The sequence below is a fragment of the Microcaecilia unicolor genome, chromosome 1, assembly GCF_901765095.1.
Source record: "Microcaecilia unicolor chromosome 1, aMicUni1.1, whole genome shotgun sequence".
Lineage (NCBI taxonomy): Eukaryota > Metazoa > Chordata > Amphibia > Gymnophiona > Siphonopidae > Microcaecilia > Microcaecilia unicolor.
The window spans coordinates 538,447,237-538,473,293 of NC_044031.1; positions in this window are offsets into that span (position 1 = coordinate 538,447,237).

Below are 26,057 nucleotides of genomic sequence, written 5' to 3' on the forward strand. Positions count from 1 at the left end.
CATCTTCCGACACAAATCGGGATATGGCCGGCCACCTCCTGAAGCCGGCAAAATCGGTATAATCGAAAGCCGATTTTTGCCAGCTTCAACTGCTTTCCGTCGCAGGGCCTGCCAAACTTCAAGGGGGCATTTGGCGGGACAGGGGCGTGGTTACAAGATGGCCGGCTTCGGCTGATAATGGAAAAAAGAAGGCCAGCTCTGACGAGCACTTCGCCGGCTTTGCTTGGTCCATTTATTTTCATGACCAAGCTTCAAAAAAGTGTCCAAACTGACCAGATAACCACCGGAGGGAATCGGGGATGACCTCCCTGTACTCCCCCAGTGGTCACCAACCCCCTCCCACCCTAAAAAAATAAATTAAAAACATTTTTTTCCCAGCCTCTATGCCAGCCTCAAATTTCATACCCAGCTCCACGACAGCAGTATGCAGGTCCCTGGAGCAGTTTTAGTGGGTGCAGTGCACTTCAGCCAGGCGGACCCAGGTCCATCCCACCCTTACCTGTTACACTTTTGGTGGTAAGTGTTGAGCCCTCCAAACCCCCCTCAAAACCCACTGTACCCACATGTAGGTGCCCCCTTCACCCCTAAGGGCTATGGTAGTGGTGTACAGTTGTGGAGAATGGGTTTTGGGGGGGGAGATTTGGGGGGCTCAGCACCCAAGGTAAGGGAGGTATGCATCTGGAAGCAATTTTTGAAATCCACTGCAGTGCCCCCTAGGGTGCCCGGTTTGTGTCCTGGCATTTCAGGGGGACCAGTGCACTACATATGCTGGCCCCTCCCACAATCAAATGCCTTGGATTTGGCCGGGTTTGAGATGGCCAGCCTCAGTTTCCATTATCGGCGAAAACCGATGCCGGCCATCTCAAACCCAGCCATCTCTGACATTTGGCCGGCCCCAACCGTATTATTGAAATGATAGATGGCCAACCATCTTTTTCGATAATACGGTTCGGGACCTCTCTTTGTGGCGCTGGCCATATAGATGGCCGCCCATATACATGGCCAGCGCCATTCGATTATGCCCCTCTATGTATGTATACTTCATTTTACTTTGTCCTTGCCATTTTCAGGGCACAGACAATAGAATGCTACCCACCTCTTACCTCCAACTTCTGAAGTTGTCATCAAAGCCCCACTCCAGCCCATCCAAATCTGTCCAGCCATGATCAGGACACAGACCATACAGAAGTCTGCCCAGCACTGACTTTGCTTCTCAATTACTGGTGTTGCCATTCAATCACCGCTAAGCTTCTTTGGTTCCACGCCTTATATATACAGGATTCCATTGTGTTTATCTCACACATTTTTTAATTCCATTACTGTTTTCATGTCCATCACATCCCCCAGGATGGCATTCCAGGTATCTATCACCATCTCTGTGAAAAGCACTTCCTGATATTATTCCTGAGTCGCTCCCCCTGCAACTTCAATTCATGTCCTCTAGTTCTACCACCTTTCTGTCTTTGGAAAAGGTTTGTTTATAGATTAATACCTTTCAAATATTTGAATGCTTGCATCTTATTACCCCTGTCTCTCCTTTCCTCCAGGGTATACATGTTCAGGTCCTCAAGTCTCTCCTCATACATCTTTTGACGCAAACCATTTTTGTCACTTTTCACTGAACTGCTTCAAGTCTTTTTACATCTTTAGCAAGATACGGTTTCCAAAACTGAACACAATACTATAAGTGGGACCTCACCAATGACTTGTACAGGGGCATCAACACCTCCTTTCTTCTGCTGGTTGTACCCCTCTCTATGCAGCCTAACATCCTTGTGGCTGTGGCTACTGCCTTGTCACATCATTTTGTCACCTTGAGATTCTCAGACACCATCACTCCAAGGTTCCTCTCCTGAGCTGTGCTTATCAATCTCTCTCCTCCTATCTGGTACATCGCCTTTGGATTTCTGCACCCCAGGTGCATCACTCTGCAATTCTTGGCATTAAATATAATTTAATTTATGTTTATCACTTTCAATCACTGATATTAGATATTAATTAATTATTATTTAAATTATATTTTGGTGCTCAGTATTTGTGACGCTGTGCACCACCCTCACTGCCTACCATTTTCACACACCTATGCCTCAATATATGTGTATTAAGACAGTCCAATTTATAAATCACTTAAATTGAGGTGGTGGTGAGGCAGGTTTTCAGCTGCAGATGAGTGATTGAGATGATCACGAGATGAATACCAACTTGAACAGATTTTAAATCCAAAGTCGTTGTCAGAATCGGCATAAATGGGTGCATAGTGAAGTCATTCAGTCTTTGCAAAAAACATTCCGGTACCCGACATGGAGCCATGTTTCACCAAGAAGGCGTTTTCAAAAGAATAGACTGAAATAAAAACATTTATGTTACTACTGTGGTCAATTTTAACTTTATATCATTACATATTACATATTCTCTGAACCATATTGAGAACTAAATAAATTTTCATTAAACTTACAGCCAACCAGGCGGATGTTCCACCCAACTCATTCAGTCCCAGACAATCCAAAGAGCTCACCACCAGCACTTCTTCAATTTAAATACTTATCTTGGTATGACTACGTGAATGTTACATCATTTCCTACTCTGCCACATAACTTCCGGTAGATCAATCAATCAATCACGTGGAGGTGCATTTTCGATAGAACATCTAAATCAGAATTTGGACGTTTTACAAAAAACGTCCAAAATCTGAACAGAAAAGAAAGTCATTTTTGAAAAAGATAGATGTCTATCATTTGTGTTCAAAAATGCTATGGATGTCTTGTGATTTGGATGTTTTGTGATTTGGACGTCCTTTTTATTGGTCCATTTTCGAACAAAAAATGTCCAAATGCAAAACATCCAAAACAGAGGAAGAGTGGCTTAATGGTTAGTGCAGTGGACTTTGATCCTGGCAACATGGATTCCATTCTCACTGCTGCTCCTTGTGACTTTGGGCAAGTCAAATGCACAAGGGACATTTTTGGATATGACATCTGAGTCTGAATTTGTAAATGTTTTCTAAAACGTCCAAAATCAGAACAGTGCTACCTCCTATCCAGACGTGGTCACTGAATATACTTCTTATTTTATTAATGCCGAGGCCTGTGTTTATTAAAAAAACCTTGCTCACTGAAGAATTAAAATTAAACAAAATTCACGGAGACCAGGAAGTCTCTTAAATTGACAAATATTTATTATAATTAGTACAACTTAAATACCATTGAGATTGTTATTTATACAAGAGTTCAGGGATTTGAGTTGGGATCTCAGAGGAATATGTCAGAGAAAGTACAGCCTTGATAAATTGCCCTGTGTCTAGGACAGCTGAATTTATGTTCAATGGAGTGATAGCTGGCAAAGCTGCTTTCTGTACATCAGCTAAGACAAGAGATTTTTTCAGGTCTTCCTGCACCCAGAAATTTCTTCTAGGATGAGGACTCTGATGCCGCTTTCTCACTGACTTATTTTTATAGTAACTTATATCCCTGTAAGTCACAAGTCACATATGTACGCACCATATGGTCTGAAAATTTTCCCTCAGATGGGTTTTGGCTTTACCAGCAAGATGCTTGTGCAAGTCATTTTAGTAGACTGGTCTTGTACATCCGCATACTTGCAGAGTTATAAGTAGTATTGTCTTTTGGTTTGTCTTATGGTGTATTTATATTTCCTTCGGAGTTGCTTCCAATCGTTAAGTGTAGGATCATCTTTCTTTTTGTTCCACGCACGTTCTAGTTTCCTAACTTGTGTTTTGAGTTTTTTCAGTTCTTCGTTGAACCAAGGTATTGAATTCTTTCTGTGCGAGATTCTGGTTTGGATTGGGGCAATGTTGTCTAGTGTTAATTTACATCTATTATCCCAATTTGAGAGGAATTGAATTGTGTCTGTCTAGGAATTGAATTGTCCATCCGTCATTGTAGATCTGTTGCCAGAATTTAACTGGATCTATTTTTCCTCTTGTGGTGTAGGTTTTTCGTATTTGTTTGTTAGGTAAGTCTTTATATTTACCCGGTCAATACAGTTTCTTAGCCTCCCTAATTTCTGATAACATTTCTACATCCATCTGTTCATCCTGGCCAGGTGGACTGTAGTACGTGTTTTCTGCTTTTGTCGACTGCATTGCACTACCTGCAGACCTTTCATTTTCATCTTCTGGACTTTCCTTCTTCTTAGTAGACTGGCCACACAAACATCCCAGGAGAACAACGTGGCACTGCAGTGTACTTCATATAAAACCTCCCAGATATACATCTCACCATTACACCCTTATACTGTATGCCAATCCCTCCAAAATCCACCAAATACCTACTGTTCCCAAATGTACACCACTACAATAGCCCTTATGAGGGAAGGGGCCACCTATATCTGGGTGCAGTAGGTTTTGAGGAGTGTGGAAGGGCTCACACTTTCCACCACAAGTGTAACAGGTAGAGTGGGATACGGGCCTGGGTTCTATAGTGCCCTCCACTGACCACTATACTACTCCGGGGACCTGCTTGCTGCTCTAATAGACCTGGCTATAACATCTGATGCTGTCATAGATATTGGTAAGTAATATTTTTAATCACATCCTTGGAGGTAGGAGGGGGCCAGTGACCACTGTGGAAGTAAGAGAGGTAATCCCTGATTCCCTCCAGTGGTCATCTGGTCATTTAAGACACTTTTTTTGTGCCTTATATGTTCTAAATATAGGTCTAGACCAAAACATTGAAGTTTCAGCCCTAGATGTTTTTGTTTTGTTCTCTTATGGCTGTAAAACGCCCTAAGCCCACCCCCAAAATACCCACAACATGCACTGCAGAAGGATTACATAGATACACATCTGCAAAATAGGTTTTGAAAATACTGATTTAGATGTTGAGAAGAAATTCGTCCAAATGCTGTTTTATGACATTTTTTGGATGTATGTCTCTTTCAAAAGTGAGCCTTTGAGTAACATAGTTGATGACTGCAGATAAAGACCTGTACGGTCCATCCAGTATGCCCATTAAGATAAACTGATAGCATAAGGTATGATGTGATACTATCCTGCTTATTTTCGAACGAGAAGGCCGGCCATCTTCCGACACAAATCGGGATATGGCCGGCCACCTCCTGAAGCCGGCAAAATCGGTATAATCGAAAGCCGATTTTTGCCAGCTTCAACTGCTTTCCGTCGCAGGGCCTGCCAAACTTCAAGGGGGCATTTGGCGGGACAGGGGCGTGGTTACAAGATGGCCGGCTTCGGCTGATAATGGAAAAAAGAAGGCCAGCTCTGACGAGCACTTCGCCGGCTTTGCTTGGTCCATTTATTTTCATGACCAAGCTTCAAAAAAGTGTCCAAACTGACCAGATAACCACCGGAGGGAATCGGGGATGACCTCCCTGTACTCCCCCAGTGGTCACCAACCCCCTCCCACCCTAAAAAAATAAATTAAAAACATTTTTTTCCCAGCCTCTATGCCAGCCTCAAATTTCATACCCAGCTCCACGACAGCAGTATGCAGGTCCCTGGAGCAGTTTTAGTGGGTGCAGTGCACTTCAGCCAGGCGGACCCAGGTCCATCCCACCCTTACCTGTTACACTTTTGGTGGTAAGTGTTGAGCCCTCCAAACCCCCCTCAAAACCCACTGTACCCACATGTAGGTGCCCCCTTCACCCCTAAGGGCTATGGTAGTGGTGTACAGTTGTGGAGAATGGGTTTTGGGGGGGGAGATTTGGGGGGCTCAGCACCCAAGGTAAGGGAGGTATGCATCTGGAAGCAATTTTTGAAATCCACTGCAGTGCCCCCTAGGGTGCCCGGTTTGTGTCCTGGCATTTCAGGGGGACCAGTGCACTACATATGCTGGCCCCTCCCACAATCAAATGCCTTGGATTTGGCCGGGTTTGAGATGGCCAGCCTCAGTTTCCATTATCGGCGAAAACCGATGCCGGCCATCTCAAACCCAGCCATCTCTGACATTTGGCCGGCCCCAACCGTATTATTGAAATGATAGATGGCCAACCATCTTTTTCGATAATACGGTTCGGGACCTCTCTTTGTGGCGCTGGCCATATAGATGGCCGCCCATATACATGGCCAGCGCCATTCGATTATGCCCCTCTATGTATGTATACTTCATTTTACTTTGTCCTTGCCATTTTCAGGGCACAGACAATAGAATGCTACCCACCTCTTACCTCCAACTTCTGAAGTTGTCATCAAAGCCCCACTCCAGCCCATCCAAATCTGTCCAGCCATGATCAGGACACAGACCATACAGAAGTCTGCCCAGCACTGACTTTGCTTCTCAATTACTGGTGTTGCCATTCAATCACCGCTAAGCTTCTTTGGTTCCACGCCTTATATATACAGGATTCCATTGTGTTTATCTCACACATTTTTTAATTCCATTACTGTTTTCATGTCCATCACATCCCCCAGGATGGCATTCCAGGTATCTATCACCATCTCTGTGAAAAGCACTTCCTGATATTATTCCTGAGTCGCTCCCCCTGCAACTTCAATTCATGTCCTCTAGTTCTACCACCTTTCTGTCTTTGGAAAAGGTTTGTTTATAGATTAATACCTTTCAAATATTTGAATGCTTGCATCTTATTACCCCTGTCTCTCCTTTCCTCCAGGGTATACATGTTCAGGTCCTCAAGTCTCTCCTCATACATCTTTTGACGCAAACCATTTTTGTCACTTTTCACTGAACTGCTTCAAGTCTTTTTACATCTTTAGCAAGATACGGTTTCCAAAACTGAACACAATACTATAAGTGGGACCTCACCAATGACTTGTACAGGGGCATCAACACCCTCCTTTCTTCTGCTGGTTGTACCCCTCTCTATGCAGCCTAACATCCTTGTGGCTGTGGCTACTGCCTTGTCACATCATTTTGTCACCTTGAGATTCTCAGACACCATCACTCCAAGGTTCCTCTCCTGAGCTGTGCTTATCAATCTCTCTCCTCCTATCTGGTACATCGCCTTTGGATTTCTGCACCCCAGGTGCATCACTCTGCAATTCTTGGCATTAAATATAATTTAATTTATGTTTATCACTTTCAATCACTGATATTAGATATTAATTAATTATTATTTAAATTATATTTTGGTGCTCAGTATTTGTGACGCTGTGCACCACCCTCACTGCCTACCATTTTCACACACCTATGCCTCAATATATGTGTATTAAGACAGTCCAATTTATAAATCACTTAAATTGAGGTGGTGGTGAGGCAGGTTTTCAGCTGCAGATGAGTGATTGAGATGATCACGAGATGAATACCAACTTGAACAGATTTTAAATCCAAAGTCGTTGTCAGAATCGGCATAAATGGGTGCATAGTGAAGTCATTCAGTCTTTGCAAAAAACATTCCGGTACCCGACATGGAGCCATGTTTCACCAAGAAGGCGTTTTCAAAAGAATAGACTGAAATAAAAACATTTATGTTACTACTGTGGTCAATTTTAACTTTATATCATTACATATTACATATTCTCTGAACCATATTGAGAACTAAATAAATTTTCATTAAACTTACAGCCAACCAGGCGGATGTTCCACCCAACTCATTCAGTCCCAGACAATCCAAAGAGCTCACCACCAGCACTTCTTCAATTTAAATACTTATCTTGGTATGACTACGTGAATGTTACATCATTTCCTACTCTGCCACATAACTTCCGGTAGATCAATCAATCAATCACGTGGAGGTGCATTTTCGATAGAACATCTAAATCAGAATTTGGACGTTTTACAAAAAACGTCCAAAATCTGAACAGAAAAGAAAGTCATTTTTGAAAAAGATAGATGTCTATCATTTGTGTTCAAAAATGCTATGGATGTCTTGTGATTTGGATGTTTTGTGATTTGGACGTCCTTTTTATTGGTCCATTTTCGAACAAAAAATGTCCAAATGCAAAACATCCAAAACAGAGGAAGAGTGGCTTAATGGTTAGTGCAGTGGACTTTGATCCTGGCAACATGGATTCCATTCTCACTGCTGCTCCTTGTGACTTTGGGCAAGTCAAATGCACAAGGGACATTTTTGGATATGACATCTGAGTCTGAATTTGTAAATGTTTTCTAAAACGTCCAAAATCAGAACAGTGCTACCTCCTATCCAGACGTGGTCACTGAATATACTTCTTATTTTATTAATGCCGAGGCCTGTGTTTATTAAAAAAACCTTGCTCACTGAAGAATTAAAATTAAACAAAATTCACGGAGACCAGGAAGTCTCTTAAATTGACAAATATTTATTATAATTAGTACAACTTAAATACCATTGAGATTGTTATTTATACAAGAGTTCAGGGATTTGAGTTGGGATCTCAGAGGAATATGTCAGAGAAAGTACAGCCTTGATAAATTGCCCTGTGTCTAGGACAGCTGAATTTATGTTCAATGGAGTGATAGCTGGCAAAGCTGCTTTCTGTACATCAGCTAAGACAAGAGATTTTTTCAGGTCTTCCTGCACCCAGAAATTTCTTCTAGGATGAGGACTCTGATGCCGCTTTCTCACTGACTTATTTTTATAGTAACTTATATCCCTGTAAGTCACAAGTCACATATGTACGCACCATATGGTCTGAAAATTTTCCCTCAGATGGGTTTTGGCTTTACCAGCAAGATGCTTGTGCAAGTCATTTTAGTAGACTGGTCTTGTACAGGTTTCAGACCACAACACAGCACTGAAACGGTCCTAACCACCCTAATAACGAAGTTCAGAAGCCTAATAAGCCAAGGCCAGAATATACTGTTCATGCAATTCAACATGTCCAGTGCATTCGATCTACTAGATCACACAACACTGTTCTACTACATGGGAGTCAGCGGTATAGTGGCCTTTGAGGATGTGTCATGATGTATGTTGTTGTTTTGGTGCATTCTGCTTTTACTTGTTGTTCATGGTTCTTAGTATGACTTGTACCCCTCTTCTATTTTTTCCTGACTATCTCTACAAAGGGCCATAAATTAGCAGGAGATGCATACCTGCATTTGCATGTATATTGTGGTTTACTCTGGAAGTGTAACGACACCTCCTATCTGAGGTTCACTTGTGTATGCGCTCTCCTGCATCATACTTATTACTAAAAAGATAGCTCAGCTGTTTGATAACCTTGTGCAACTTTGAAGTCCATAGATTCAAACTTAGATATGATTGGTTCAGCCATTCATCTTTCTGATGTAAACAGAAAAAATAATCAGTTCATAATAATGTTGCATATATGCGAATGTTCTGATAACAAAATGCATGAATAAATATTATATTTTGTATTGCTCACCAAGAAGAAGCTGTATGAGAGCTAGCCATCTGCTATGTCAAGTTTCCTAGAAACCAACCAGATCAATGCTAGCAGGTGGGTGGTGACCAGGTACTATACTGCAAGACCTAATATGCAATTAGCATTCTAAAATGCAGGACAGTCTATGTATGTTGGTGATCAATTAGGATTCAAACTGTGAATTACCAAGGGAAATCTAGGAGAACTGACCTTACACTGACAAGGGCTCTGTAGACAAGAAAGGAAACAGAAAAAGATTGATAGTGCCTTTGTTAGGCAGCTTCCATAAACCTCGGTCTCTAGAACCAAATTTCTATAAGGTATATATGTGTTTGCAATAATTCAAGACAATTCAATATTTGCAAGCATCTTTCTTATAATGCAAGAGATGCTGTGGAATCATCAATTAATGTCAAGAATATTTTTCCAGATTGTGATACCTCTTACTGGATGAGTCTAAGAATTATCCAGAGACACTGATTCACATGACCTATTGCAGGGCTTCTCAACCCAGTCCTCAGGGCACACCAAGTCCCATCAGGTTTTCAGGGTATCCACAATGAATATGCATGAGATAGACTGGTATGCACTTCTTCCTTGGTATGCCAATCTATCCCATGCATATTCATTGTGGATATCCAGAAAAAATGATGGGACTTGATGTGTCGTGAGGATTGGGTTGAAAATCTAACCATGAACAATCTAACCAGCTTCCGCAAAGCTTTGAAAACACATCTCTTCAACAAAGCCTACAAGAGTCATCCTCAATGAAACAAATCATTCCTTAAACCACCCAAGTACACCAAAAAACACCTCTCACACGACCTTACCTAACACCTTTCCATCTAAATCCTCTTATACCTCAGCTTATGATCGACTGTATTTAAATCATGTAACGACTTTATCATAACAATACTCTGTAAGCCACATTGATCCTGCAAAAAGGTGGGAAAATGTGGGGTACAAATGCAATAAATAAATAAATAAATAAATAAATAAATAAATAAATAAATAAATAAATAAAAGGCCTGACCTATTGAAGCCACACAGGTCTTCAAACAGTAAAAGGGGACTTATTGTTCCAACACCAGTATTTGAATAATTTTCGTATTGAATCTTTAACCTGTAAATAATACAGCTTTTTTCATGACTAATATCACTAATACTCTCTTCTACGTAAAAATAAGATAATACAAAGAAAACAACAGTGGGACTCCAACCACCTGGAGATATTAGCAGAATACTAAGTATAAATACAAACTGGCACCTCATTCTCTTCTTTATAGGGAAAGGTTCCATTGAGACAGAGAACTAACAAATACTGATGTACAGTTAGCAAAGAAAAAAAAATTGATAAGCAGAATAATGTTTTGATATGTCAATGTGAAGCAATGCGGTCTAAACACAGATTAAAATTGGTGTAACTAACAACTTTATACCAACTCAAAAGAAGAAGATCAAACAACCAATTAGGCAATGCAAGCACCACTGAAAATTAAGATTCACACAGACAATGATAGATCAGTCACACTCAGTCATCCATGTGTCCAATTCAATAAACACCCTCTAGGTATAATTTTTGTTGTACTACATTCACCAGCTGCTCTGAGCCTACAGCGACCCTACTGAGAGACTCTGCTGAATGACCTCTTGCTTTAATTCTTCTGCATGCATATTTTAACATCATTACAAAAGGTTTCATTTGCAATTTACAGGCTGAGCAGAAATGAAGACATTTCATAGAGGTCAGTCTCTACCATTCCTGCCAGTGATGGAATTATAGTTTAAACAGCTGGAGCACAGTCCCAAGGGAAATGCTGGGATGTGGTTCCCTTAAAGCAGAATAAATCCATCAGACATATTTCATGTGTCTGATAACATTAATAGATACTGGGGCTCTTTAACATTTAATGAACCCAGAGGTTGTTTACTAGCAAAAAAAGTGATCAGAAAGATTATTACTCTTTCTCCGATGTATAATGACACCAACAGAAAATCAAGACTAAAGCAGAATAATGTCTCCCTTTCAATGCTCCATCCAAACCTCTCGCACATGAAATTTCATTTTCAGTAGATGCAAGAGAGTGTTTTTAGTTTAGCAAATCAGAAGTTAATCATTCCAGGTAGACAATATTTTAATAGATGTGCCAGAAATCATAGGCCTGCCTTCAGCTCAGTGATGAAAAAAAAACAATATAGGAAAGAGAACTAGATGGAGATACTAAACAAATGGTAAAGTCTGGGTGTGCTGCCAAGCAGTCTTGGATGCGATAATGAATGTTGTATCCATTTGGAGAAATGCATTATACTGAATGTATGTGCTGGCTGCAGGTGTTGAGAAATATGGATATTTGATTATTAATGTGGAAGTTCATCTAAAGTTGAAAATGGAGACTCAAAAAAAATTGAATATGAAAGTTATTAGAATTGTTTGCATGCATTTTCTGCTATTGTTTTATTTCAAATTTATTATCTCTTATGCATGTAAAATGTAGGCAGATGGCAGACTGCAGAAGTGCATAATGGCACTCCAAAGATGATGTGCTGTCATCCTTAGAGAAGATGTCTATGCCAACTTAGCCTTCAAAAGCAAATCTTTAATACGAAAATACTGGAATAAATTACTATCAAAGAGGACATTTTTATAATATGTCACTTAGGGCCCTGTTTACTAAGGTGCACCAGTGTTTTTAGTGTGCACTAATGCTAGAGATACCCATATATTCCTATGGGTGTCTCTAGCGTTAGCACACACTAATTTAGTAGTGCACACTAAAAACACTAGTGCACCTATAGTGCAGCTTAGTGAACAGGGTCCTTAAGTTGGAAAGCCAAGTAGATGACTATTTTGGGTCAATGAATAAACACATATAGGGGCCCTTTAACTAAAGGGTGTTAAGCACTTATGGCTAGATTCAGTAAATGGTGCCTAAAATTCAGCACAGTTTATAGAATAACACTTAAATGTTATGGTCATGCGTAAATTTAGGCGCCACCATTTGCACCAACAAAAACATAGTGCAAATATCTGCACCTAAATTTATGCATGGGGATCCTTTATTCTGTAATTACACATGTATCTCAAAACCACGACCCAGTTCCACCCCAGAACGTCCATTACTGTCCCCTTTCCATGCCCCCTTTTCGGGCCATGTGTAAATTTTAAGCACAGATCCTGTGTGTAACTTTATATGTGTAACACCCAATTAAATGTACTTACTGCCAATTATTGCTTATTAAAAAGCCAGTTTTTGGCAATGAAAGTCATAAGTGGGCATTCCTGAGTGCAGCAAGCAATGCACACAATTCATAGCATTCTGTAAGTTGTGTGCATAAGTAGGATATGTGCCTATGTCCTGCCCAAGTTTATACCCCATTGTTATTACACACAAGTGCACCCTTACAGAATAGTGTTTAGGGTACTTGGTGTGTAAGTGGCACTTTTTTCCTTCAGCTTTGCATGCATGGTGAGCATAACTGCTGGCACACAGTTATACAATTGGTCTTCCCATCATTTTTAATCTGGATTTTGATATTGGTAACTAATGCAAAGACAAGAGAGTCAGGATTTAAAATTTATTTCTAATTGTTTAGAATGCGACAGAATAAAAGATTGGTATAGAAGTTCTTTAAATGTTAGAATGAACACTAGTTAGATATCAATTGGAATAAACACACACTCCCTGTGGCCAAAATGCCAACTGTTTGTCCCCCAATAGGAAAGGCTTGGCTTGACTTATATAACATGAGTAGGTATTGTAAGTTTCTTCCTTCTTGAGGATGACTGGAGCAGCAGATGGTTTTGTCAAGGGCAGTACTCACTCCAAAGTGTTTCAATGATGAACAGATGAAAGTAGATAGGCTGGCAGATAGATAGAAAGTTTGGTAAAATATTGCCACAGCAGATGCCCTTTTATATAATTTTGATATCAGTTATATCTCCAATGATTTGATAACATCATGATAGGTGATTGGCCTGTGACCTTATGTTATGGCTTGACAAAACACAGGAATGTCTTTTGATGTCAATCTGGAAGATTTTCTCCAAATTCTAGGCTCTAGGCAAGTGAGTCATTATGTCCAAGGGTCCTTATCACATTGCCCACATTCCTTCTTGCTTGAATCAGCAGGATTGGCATGTCAACAGTTCTAGTAGGGTCACAAGTTTCTTTCTTCAGAAAGGCATGCCTGGACAAGTTTTAAATTTTTTACAGAGCACTGCACGTTCTATGAACTGTATAGGATGTACCACAGGTCTGATATAGTCAAACTCTGTAATATACTGGTTACATTGTAACAGGAGCTTTTACTCCACACTAGTTTTCTGTAATGGAATGTGGCCACCCAGATTCTGTTATAGAATTGGCGCTTCCAGTGCTCCCCATAGTCAGTTTGAATTATCAAAGTATCCTAGGAAAGATGACACAGAAAGGGGCTCATAAACAAAAGAAAAAAAATCCAAAAAATGGCAAAAGTGACAGAAAGATATGTTTCTCACATGAAAACATTTAAACCATATAATCAAAAACTTATTTTAAAAAGTTTGAATGAGTCAAAGTTGGGAGTTCAAAATGGCCGCCGAGTAGAGCAGACGTGTTACAGAAGCTCCTGCGATTTTTTCCTTTTTTAAAGGCTTCTTGTGTTAGCCATACCTTAAAAAATGCCTAAGAGAAGGGGAAAAGCTGCTGCTGCAGCCTCCCAGCGGCTTAGTACCCCAACTCGAAGTGGTCCAATAGATTCTTTTTTGCAGCGAGTTTTGGACGCCAGAACGCCGGTGAGCGGCTCGCTGCCGTCTCCTGTGCTGGTTGAAGGAGCGCAGGAGACCTTAGAGCTGGAAGTTTCTCTAAGCCCCGATGCTCGAACACCCCCTCCCCCTCCAGTGCCTTGTGAGATTGAAGCTCAAGGTATGGCATCTCCGAGTCTTACCCTGGAAAGGGGGATAGACGACGGACGACGGGAGGCATATGAAGATCACCAAAGAGCTGGATTGAACTCACAGGCTGAAACATCATTTGAGGAGCAAAATGCCTCGACTATGGAAGGAATTTCCTTACAACAAACGGGGGTAGGTGCCTTTTCACTTGCAGTTTTTCAAGTTAAACCTCCCGAAGTTACGTTAGACTATTTGTGGACACTTATTGCAGATTTGGGCAAAGCACTAATTCCTCAGATTCAAAAAGTGAAACAGGAAGTTGTCTGTATAGAGGAGAAGGTAAAGCAATTGAATGTTAAAGTTGAGAAACAAGATAAGGAAGTACAACGACTGCAAGAAGTTCAAAATAATATGGTGAAAGATTTAATTAATCTAAGAAGAAAGGCAGAGATAATGGAAAACTTTTCAAAAAGTAATAACCTACGATTTATAAATTTTCCTTTGTTGGATAATGTGGCTCCTAGAGAGATGTTGAAAACATACTTTAAAGATATCTTACAGATTAGTGAAGAAAATATACCTCCTTTAGCGCAAGTTTTCTATCTTCCATCTAGACAGCAACAAATATTACAAAATCAACCCTTGGATGTTACAGCTTTCTTAGAAACCTCAGACTCTGAACAAGTAACACCAGCCACGTTATTGGCTACAGTTGTTTTGTCTTCTGATAAACTATGGATATTAAAATTGTTTTACAAAAATCGTGGAAAAATTTTCAAAGGGTTAAAAATTAATGTATATCCTGATATATCAAAGGACACACAAGTGCGCCGGAAAAGATTTCTTCAAAAAAAGCAGGAAACGATTCAGCTGGGAGCGACTTTCTTTTTAAAATTTCCGTGCAAGTGTTTGGTCACATACCACTCTGAAAAGTTTGTGTTTTATGACCCATCCCAACTCGAGACATTTATTACATCTAGGAAGACTGTTGGAATAGTAATTCCAACTAATGATGTTGTTTGAAATTGGAATATAGTGTCCTTTGTACACCTCTGCCACTCTTTTTGAAATTGTTTATTTCTAATTAATATACCTTCAATTATGTTTGTATTTTGAACTCCCCACTTGTGGACTTGTATTGGTTTGAGGGAAATTTCATGTATGATATATTTTCTTATATTGTAACCTCATTATATCCAATTTTTCTGAACAAGTTTGTATACTTGAAAAATTGAAATTCAATAAACAAATTAAACATAAAAAGTTTGAATCTGATATTTGCTGTAAACAAAATGTCTTCAGAAGGGGCATTATGGGGGTGTATTGTGAGCTTGAGATGAGTGCTCCTATTTGATACGTGTTTTTTGTGATAATGGATAGCAAAATGACTTCCCTGGGTGTTAAGAAAAACATTGTGATTTAGACCTGCTTGAAAAGCATCTAGGTTAAGGCCAAACCTGCCTTTGGGCCCATTTGTGAATTTGCTGAGTTTGAGAGTGGAGAAGTGGAAGTGGTCATTTGTGAGAAGTAGTAAAGAGTTACTGAGTGCTTTGTCTGTTTGCCCCAGTCTGAAACTTTTGACTCACATATTTCCTGCCTTGCCTTCTCTGTGTCTCATATCCTCAGGTCCTTGCCCACATTTGCTAGCCCCCTCAGCCACACCCATCCCTTGTGCTGTATCTGGCCCCATTCCCCCACCAAACCCTCACTGTCCCCAAACCCCATCTCTCATTCTACCCCACCACTTGCTTATCCTCTGTAGCTCTCATTGTTGCTCTGTTTGCCCATTCCCAGTTTGTCACTGTGCTATGTGCTGCTGCTGCTGCTGCTGCTGCTGCTGCTGCCACTGCTGTGTGTGTGGGAATTATTTATTGCTGCTGGGAGAGTAAATGTTTTGTGTTGCTGCTGCTATGTGTGAAGACTGCTGGTGCTGGGCCTCACAAGGTGCAATGGTAGAGGTGTGCACAGTGGTGTTACTTGGATTAGTGGGTTGCAGCTGTGGTGGAGGGACACATGCACATCAATCATGGATGCACTGAATGCAATTGTGGCTGAGGATTTGCTGGATGTGGGTTGGAGGGGAGACCCCGGGGGATATACCCTTATTGGACCTCACTGACCAGGAATGCCTTAGAAGGTACTGCTTTGATAGCACTACCATACAACACTCTGTGACCAGCTATAACCCCTCCTTCAGGCAATAAATAATCTAGTGCCAGTCTACCTTAAGGTCACATCTCTCTCACCTTTCTTGCCAGTGACACTTTTCAGTCAGTGCTAGCAGTCAATGTAGACATCACCCAGCCTGCCATCTCCAGCTGCCTTGCCCAGTTCCTCGATGCCTTCCTCACTCACACCTCACACTATATTACCTTCCCCAATACTACCCAGGCCTTCCAGAACAACATGGCTTCCCTTTGGTTACAGACATCATCAACTGCACACATGTCACACTCAGACCCCACCAGGCACACAATAGAAATAGAAAATCATATCACTCCATGAACATATAGGTTGTGTGTGATGCCTGGGGTAGATTGTGGATATGTGTTCTCGCTACCTGGAGTCCATTCGTGGTACCTATATATGCCAACATTCAGGAATCTATTGCAGTTTGACTAAGGGGAGCTCACTGGTGGCTGGCTCCTAAAAAGCAGTATAGGGATTCCCAACACTCATACCCACTCACCCCTCCTAACTTTCACCACACTCCCACCCTCAAGATGCCCCTAGAACCCACACCCCTGCCCTGAACTCCACAATGTTCCCATACTGGCAAATACACACCCATGTCTGTGATTTATGTTCCTCCCATAGGTAACAGAGGATACCGCCGGCAAACCTGGCAGCTGACTCCCATTCTTCATTCCCAAAATGAGGTGGAGGAGAAATACAATAAGAGCCATAAGAACACCCACACTATCATCAAATGGACCCACTTCCACCACCCCACCCCTACCACCCCCAAACCCTTCCCCAGCACAAACACTCCACTCCCCCAACATGCATGCCCAAACCTCCTCCCCCAGCACAAATACACCCCACACCCCTCCCATCAGCATATACCACTACAGCATGGTTAATAGATCCCTCAAGGTCCTACCTCATCTTCCCCATCCCTCTGGGGGCCAGCTTTCCCGCCCCTCTCTCTAGCTACTGGGGATGGTCCAGACCTTGCAGGAGTGAAGATAGTGTCAGAGTTCTCCCCTGTGGGGCTGCACATCTACTGTTCCTTAAAATTCTGGCCACCTGGTTGGCTCTGTGGCTGAGTTGATTCTGGGCCCAGCACCCAGCAAAACAGTGCATGCTGGCCATTAGGGACATGGCCTCAAAGTTGACCCACTGGCCTAAGGTCCTGTGAGTCCCTTGGATGGTAGTTGCTTCTGCACAGCCGAGGCAGTTGCTGTGAAGCTTGGCAGGGTGGTGTGGGCACTGGTGCCACATGTGGAAGGTGGTGCTGCAGGAATGGTGGCCTCCCTAGTTCCACTGGGAGGGTCAGACCCCTGCTGGGTGGGCAGTGTGCTGGACAAAGCCATAGTGTAATTGTTGATAATTCACTGGTTCCTCAGAAGCTGCTGCCAGATAGCTGCATAGTACGCAGCACCTCCAGGGAGTCCTTTTGAGCCTAAAGCTTCTGCCCTTGAATTTCCACGACCTCATGCAATATCTGTAGCTTCTGGTGCTGGTAGTCAGCCAGTTGTACATTTTTTTCTCAGCAGTTTGGAAGTCAGCTGCACCACCTGCCGCTGGTGGCGGGAGGGTCTCCTATGGGCCAGATGTGGTTCCTCATCTGGCTCCTCAGCCTCTACAGGGGCATCTGGCAATTCCAGTCAGGGAGTGAGTTTCACCAGTTCCTGCTCTTCATCCCCTGCAGGCAGCTCCTAGCATACTGTTCTGCTGTCATGGTGTCCTCCTGTGACCCCTCTGCTGTCACTGTTTCTCCCTCTTTCTACTGAGACACCTGTGCTGGCTGCTGGTTCTGGCCTCTCATTTGGACTCTTGAGTCCTTGCTTGCAAATAGATAATAGAAGAAAAGTGTCTGTTACAATAGCTAACCTGTCAGTCTATTGCAGCCTTCTTGAACATACCCCTCATGTGCACCTATATACCACAGTTAATGAGGACTGCTGCTCTCATGCCACCACATGATGCTTGCCTCTTCATCCCACACTGCAGGATCTGAGGGGTGTGGTGCAGGGGCGTACCCAGACATCCAATTTTGGGTGGGCCTGGGCCCAAGATGGTTGGGCAGAAGAACCCCACCCAATCCCACAGGTGATTTGGTCTCTCCTTCCCTCGCCTGCATGCCATATGGTCTGTCAAACATCCCCCTCTTGCGCATACCTTTTAAATAGCAGATTTTCACCGGCAGCGAGCAGCAACTAATATACACTGCTCATGTTGGCACCACAGCCTTTCCACTGATGCAACTTTCTGTTTCTGCTTAGGTGGAAATAAGTCTGTGGGGCTGGAGTGAACGGTATGTATCAGTTGCTGCTTGCTGCAGGTGAAGATCTACTATATACAAGGTATGCAGAAGGGACAGTTTTCAGCCGGTGGGACTTGAGAATCCCTGCCAGCCACATCATAGGTGTGCTGGTTCTGGGTGGGCCTGAGCTCAAAGTGGGTGGGCCTGGGCTCACCCAGGCCCGCCCTTGGATACACCACTAGTATGGTGCACTGTATACCTCAGAAACTAGGATGCCAGATGGCCACATAGCCAGGTGGGTAAAGGAGGAAGGGTAGTGGAAGTGGTCTTGAGGGCATAGTAAGAGGGCCTCGAATGCATGAATAGCCACTGATTGGTGATGGTCTGAGACAGAAGAGGGGGTGGAAGGCACCTAAACAAATTTGTTTCATTTTTTTTTTTTTGTTGATGTTTTACTGATGCACTCTGTGACTGAACATAAACCAATATCTGTTTGTTATTCAGCATTTTACATATCTTGCCAATGGTTTACGTTTACACATACCACATTTCATGCTTTCAGTAGATTGCATTTTTTAAAGAATTATTTATTGTACAGTGAGCTTGCAAGTATATTTGACATTTTGGTTCTTTTAATTTAGCCCTTTTTTAAAATTCTTATTCTTTATTTTTACCTCTGTCCAACAAAACAGTCCCTTATCACATGTTATGGTCTTTATTTATGCCTATGTGCATTGTCATCCTCATACCTTTTTGACCCATTCTGCTTTTTTATGCACTTATTTGAGTCTTCTTATATTCCTTTTTAAAGTATTGTATGTATGTAAATGATTCATCTTTTTAACTTGTTCCATTGATTGTTTTTACATGTTGTGTTTTTATATCATAAATAATATTTTAAATGTTCAGAACGCTGCTGCACGTCTTATATTCCGCCAAAACCGATATACTCATATCATTCCTCTCCTCAAATCACTTCATTGGCTTCCGATCAGATATCGCATACAATTCAAGCTCCTCCTCCTTACCTACAAATGCACTCAGTCTGCAGCTCCTCACTACCTCTCCACCCTCATTTCCCCCTATGTTCCCGCCCGTAACCTCCGCTCACAGGACAAAGCCCTTCTCTCAGTACCCTTCTCCACCACTGCCAACTCCAGGCTCCGCTCATTCTGCCTTGCCTCACCCTATGCCTGGAACAATCTTCCTTTACCCATACGCCATGCCCCCTCCCTACCCATCTTCAAATCTCTGCTTAAAACTCACCTCTTCAATGCTGCCTTCGGCGCCTAACCGCTCGAGAAATATAGAATGCCCCAATCTATCCACCCTATCAGATTAACTGTTCACTCGTCCTCTAGATTGTTCACTTGTCTTTAGATTGTTCTCTTGTCTTTTAGATTGTAAGCTCTTTCAACAGGAACTGTCCTTCTATGTTTAAATTGTACAGCGCTGCGTAACCCTAGTAGCGCTTTAGAAATGTTAGTTAGTAGTAGTAGCAGTTAGTATTTTTTAGACTCCTGAATCAGGTGCCATAGCACCAAAACACTGTGCCTTATTGACTCTTTAGGTGTATTTCAATAAATACTGTATTTAGTCCTTATTTGCCGCTGTTTCCAGGTAAGCAGAGAGACCTCAGAACCTACCCTTCCCCTTCTAGTATGGAGATGACCTTAAATCTGGTCTGTCTTATGTTTCTGATAACAAAGGACTCTTTGCTTTTGACAGGACCTGGCTGCTGGACAAGATACAGCACAGGCACTGGTTAGCGGTGGAATTTCAAGCACACCTTTTTAAGGCAATTGATGTATTTATTGTTTTAATACTGAAACTATGGAACAGTGGAGGTATATACCGATTTTCCTACCACAGAGACACATATTTTTGGTTACCTGCCTATGAAGCTGATGATGGAGTTCCTGGGAATGAGTTTGTGCCAGTGGCGTAGGAAGAGGGGTGGGGCGGTCCGCCCCGGGTGCTTGCCGCTGGGGGGGGTGTCGGCTCCGCTGGTTCCCTGCTCCCTCTGCCCCAGAACAGGTTACTTCCTGTTCTGGGACAGAGAAAGCAGGGAACCAGCGGAGCCGACGCAGCTCCCAGCAACGTGCAGTCGGGGCGGATCGGCTCTCCCGCCCGTCCCTTGCCACTTTCCGATGTAGGTACGTGCTTGGGGGGGGTGCGCTCCAGAGGGGGGAGGGTGCACCGTGCTGCATCCAGGGGGTGGGGTGCGCAGCGGCGACCCGCCCTGGGTGTCAGCTGCCCTCGCTACGGCACTGGTCTGTGCACCATGTGCTCCACAGGGTTGAAGTTTACAGGGTCCACATCTGATGGTTTGTCTCCAGCTCTGCATTTCATATCCCTCTTTAGCTGGCTCCCTTTTTCTGGTAGTCCTCCACTTCTCCATTTGTGTGGTAAACCACATTTAGCTTGGGGCATGTTGGCCACCCATTCCCATGGTTGAACTTGAAAATGTCCAGCATTCTGTGTTTTAATCCCTGTCCTGGCCCTCATGTTCAGTGGACCCTGAGGCCAGGGCCTCTGTCCTAGCTGTTGTATTCTCTACTGCTGCTGTTGGTGGTGGTAGTCACCTCTGGGGGGCCTCACCAGTTCCAGTGGGCGGGTCATTTACCTGCTGATGGGATAGTGTGCCGGACAAAGCCTCAGTGTCCCCTGCAGCCTAGCAGTGACTCCTCTTCTTGCTCTTCAGCCTCTACAAAAGCATCTGGCAAATCTGGAAAGGTGGGGGGGGGGGGGAGGTTGGTTCCACCAGTAACTGTTCCTGCTCTTCCTCCACTGCAGGTGGCTTCTGGTGGTGCCTATACTATTCCCCTACTCTAGGGCCTGCTGAACACAGAGTAAACTCTAGGCTGTGCAATGGCCACACACATCTGCTGGTTTGTACATGATTGGTTGCTATTATGAGACAACAGATATGTGTATAACAGTTCCTTTCCTTCCTCAGGTATATATCCACCATATTTGTATATAGTAGAGTTTAAACCATAACAGTTCTCAACCTTGCATATCAGGGAATCAACATATATTTTAGAGAGTGGAGGTAGAGACCTTTGCATGCTAATAACTGTAAACATTGTCACAAAAATAAAACTGCAAACTACATACACATTTTTGGTCCATCGCCTTTATTTTGGCTGCCACTGCTCCTCACAGAGCATCTTCAACAATGTGAAGATTTGCCACAGAATGTTGCATAGGGCTTCCAGCTCCTGCTGCATGTCTCTGTGCAGGCCTGTGACTTGAGTTGAGTTGAGTGGTTGTCAAGAGGACCTCACCAACAGGCATAGCAGCTGCTTCCTGGGGAGGCCCAGCTGCAGTCACCTGCTACCTTGCTGCCTTTGGGGGTAGGGGGGACTCTTTCTGCTTTCTGTGGCTCTGTCTTGGGGTGAGGGGCAACTCCCAGATGCTAGGGTCCATTACAGCCTCCTACCAGGCAAGACTGGACCAGGGCAGGCTGTGCAGCAGCTGCAGGGTGATCTGTGTGTTCAAAAGATTTGCAATTCACATCAACATGGCTTGCACGGTGGTGCAGCTGGCTTTCAGAATACAGGGATAGGGACAGTTGGGGGCTGCTGGTTGATACCCAGTGGACATCTCTGATCTGTGGCACCAATTAGATGACATAGCAGAGAGTCCTGGAGCCAAAGATATGATATCTGTTTGTCCCCTAAGAGGGTTGTCTTCCTATGGGCATGTAAGATGGGTCCTGGCCCTTCTGGAGGGCCATCAGGGACCAGACACTGGCAGTGAGGTAGTATGCTACTACATTGTTTCATGGCTGGGGCCATTTTATTTTATCTATTTATTTAAAAAAATATTCTGCTTCAACTAAGTGGAGTACACAAAAAACATACATGATAAAATCATAAACACAAACAGAAACACTCCTCTTACTCAGTCCATAACAAAGGCATCAACCCCATACCTTCACAAACAAGCATGTTTTCAAACCTTTACAGAATTGTTCCAACTTTTATACAATCTTAAATAACCAGGCAAGTCATTCTTAATCTGTTGACCAGCTATCAAGAATGCTGATTTTCGGATGGAGACATTTTGAAACGCCCATTTTTTCTTTTGTATGTAACATTGAATTTTCTGAGCGTAAGGCCCTCTATGGGCAATATGGCTACTTTTCCTTGGGTCACAGGAGGGTACTGTCTAACATCCATTCCCCTCTCCCCTCTTCCTTTCTATGTCATCTCATAGGTTTGGATTTGGCTGCAGTACATTCTAGAGGATATGGGGGTAGGGGGATACATTGTAAAGAGGGTAGCTGCATACTTAGGCCTTGATCCAAGACAGAACTGATATAGGAGTGCAATGTCAATGGTACTTACTGTATGTCTGGCCCTGAAGCACTTCCTCATGTGCCGGATGAGGCCAGGATCTTCCCAACATAACTTCTGGCAATGGTGCCTGAGCACTTCAAGGTTCCCTGTGTATGCTGAATCATCTACAAAACACAAGTTGGTGGAGACAGTGTTCAGGTGATGGGTCTTCTTGGTGTCACATACATAATTTGTTTAATGACATGTACAATGCTCCCACATAGTCTGTGACAGATGGCTACAGTTAGTTTTGGGGGTGAGGGGTGGGTATGCAGTGCTCAGGCACAGGAGATATGTGAGTTGAGGTGGCCATGAGGACAGAGGATGGCATGGTGGTCTTTCTGTGGAGCATGTGCACTGTTGCTGGGAGATTGGGGATAGGCAGTGGGGTAAACCAAATGTGCCTGTGAGTGGTTCAATGTATTTTAGTGAGCTGCTGCCAACATTCCCATTAGTATGTAGGCATGGAGCAGCACACTGGCAAGGGAATGGGGGGAGGGGTCCAGAAATGTGCAGCCCTTAATTGCAGCATTGAAATGTTAGTGGATGGGGCCCTATAATTTCTTGTCATTGGATATTCTGGATGTTTTGAGCTCAGCAATGTTTTGTTATTCTTTCTTATAAAAAATCAATTACATGTGTTGCACCAACAAAAAGAACTCACTGTGTGTGAACCTGCCTATGTATGGTACTTGCATATGAGTGTTGATGTGATCCTGGGGAGCACTGCTTCCCACTGACCTTTCCAAGCTGCTCCTTATGGCTCTCTATCCCCCATGGAGAAATTATGGGGTGGCAGGTGGTGGTGGTACTTGAGAGTTTCTCTATCAGGAGCTCTTACTCTGCACAGAAAAGTTTGGCTCCTTGTGCAGAGGCATAACTAGCACACTGAGGAAGGTTCCTCCATGTGCAGAGGTATGTATATATGCACATTTTGCACGTGTAGAAGTGTGTTACCATTGCCACAGATGTTTTCTCGACACGGGGACCAGTACCACCGTGGAACTTTTTGCATACTGTATTTCCGATTGGTGGTGACATTTATCTCTAAACGTTTATGATGTTTGCAGTATATCTTCTTGCTAAACATTTTTTTTAGTGTATTTTTGATTTTTAGAAAAGGTTTATTTACTTCTTGCATGATAGACATGGATTTTAAAATGTTTTTTTCACCATTTGAATGTCATATTGAAAATGTCCCTCCACATGAAAATTTAGAGCAGTCAAAAGTAGGCCCAAAAATATGAAGTGTGCGCAGATCACTTGTACATGAATAAAAGTACATAGGAGTGCTTTTATAAAGGTGTGCTAAAAGGTGGCCAGTACTACTTTAAGCAGGTGATTTCCTCACTCACTCAGGCCACCTCTTAGCATGTCTGCTAAAAAGCCAAATTGCTTGTATACTCTTTCCAAAAATACTAGGACTGGAGGGCATGCAATGAAGCTACAAAGTAGTAAATTTAAAACAAATCGGAGAAAATATATATATTTTTTGTTACATTTGTACCCCGTGCTTTCCCACTCATGGCAGGCTCAATGCGGCTTACATATATAGGTACTTATTTGTACCTGGGGCAATGGAGGGTTAAGTGACTTGCCCAGAGTCACAAGGAGCTGCCTGTACCTAAAGTGGGAATTGAACTTAGTTCCCCAGGACGAGAGTCCACCACCCTAACCACTAGGCCACTCCTCCACTAAAAGTATAAATGAAACTCTGAAATTTGTTGCCAGAGAATGTGGTAAAGTCAGTTAGCTTACAGGGTTTAAAAAAAAGTTTTGGTTAACTTCCTAAAAGAAAACTCCATAAACCATTATTAAGATGGACTGGGGGAATATCCACTGCTTATTTCTAGGATAAGCAGCATAAAGTGAATTGTACTGTTTTGGGATCTTGCCAGGTAATTATAACCTGCATTGGCCACTGTTGGAAACAGGATACAGAGCTTGATGGACCTTCGGTCTGTCCCACTATGGCAACGTTTATGTTCTTATTTTCAGCAATAATGGCCAAGCGCTAAGTCCAAAATTAGTGCATGGCCATTTACCACTGAACCCTTACCATCTATTTACTAACCTCATGGAAATCAGGCAGTGAGCACTGCTGATTACCACCAGGCATTCCCCCCATGATAGAAAATAAAAAATTATTTTCTACTGTGCAAAACTGCATGTGCCAACTTCAGAACTACCACTGGGCCCCATAGTTTGTTTTCCATGCTTAAAAAAGTTCATACAGAATGCACATCCAAAGAATAAATAGGTAAAAAAACAAAAAAAAAAGCACCCAAATCCGTAAAAATGTGTTTCAAACAAGCATTTGCTCGGCCATGAACACCCCTTGAAAATATCCACATGGAAAATTTCACATACTTAAGCTCTTGTATGTAAGAAATCTATCTAAGCTGAACAGTGGTGTACTTTAAACTATATACTAGTGATGAATGATACAAATAAAATGCAGATTATTAAGTAAAAGAAGTAATTCAGTCTCTAGTTCTTACCCTTCATAATCAAACAGGCATAAAATAGAGTAAAAAAGATTAATCTAAATTCATAGCTATAATACTCAAATTGGCATAAAAGGATAGCTGTGGCCACTCAAATCCTTCTTTTTGTGTGATTATCATTTTTAAATGTTATATATTAATAAGCTTTATAAAATTAAAAAATTATGACAGCAGGATACCATAGACCCCCATTTGGTCATCTACTCTACTTTTGGAAACCATTCTTAAGCAATAAAAACTGAAACAAACTTCCAGGTGGAATAAATTGGTTCCAGGGTTTCCGAAATTTTGGCCAGCATATTGCACAGCTGAAATACATCCTCATTTGAAAATTTCATTAAGGGAAATATAAGCCTCTACTTGGATGTGTCTACTGAAGAAAAATACTTGATTAATGTACTTCTACTTGCCATTTGCTGATTATTTTTGTCTGAAAAGGTAGTTTGCATATATTTACCCAGAATAATCATAAGTACATAAGTATTGCCATACTGGGACATACCAAAGGTCCATCAAGCCCAGAATTCTGTTTCCAACAGTGGCCAATCCAGGTCACAAGTACCGGGCAAGATACCAAAACAGTACATTTTATGCTGCTTATCCTAGACGTAAGCAGTAGATTGTCCCCAAGTCCATTTTAATAATGGTCTGTGGACTTTTC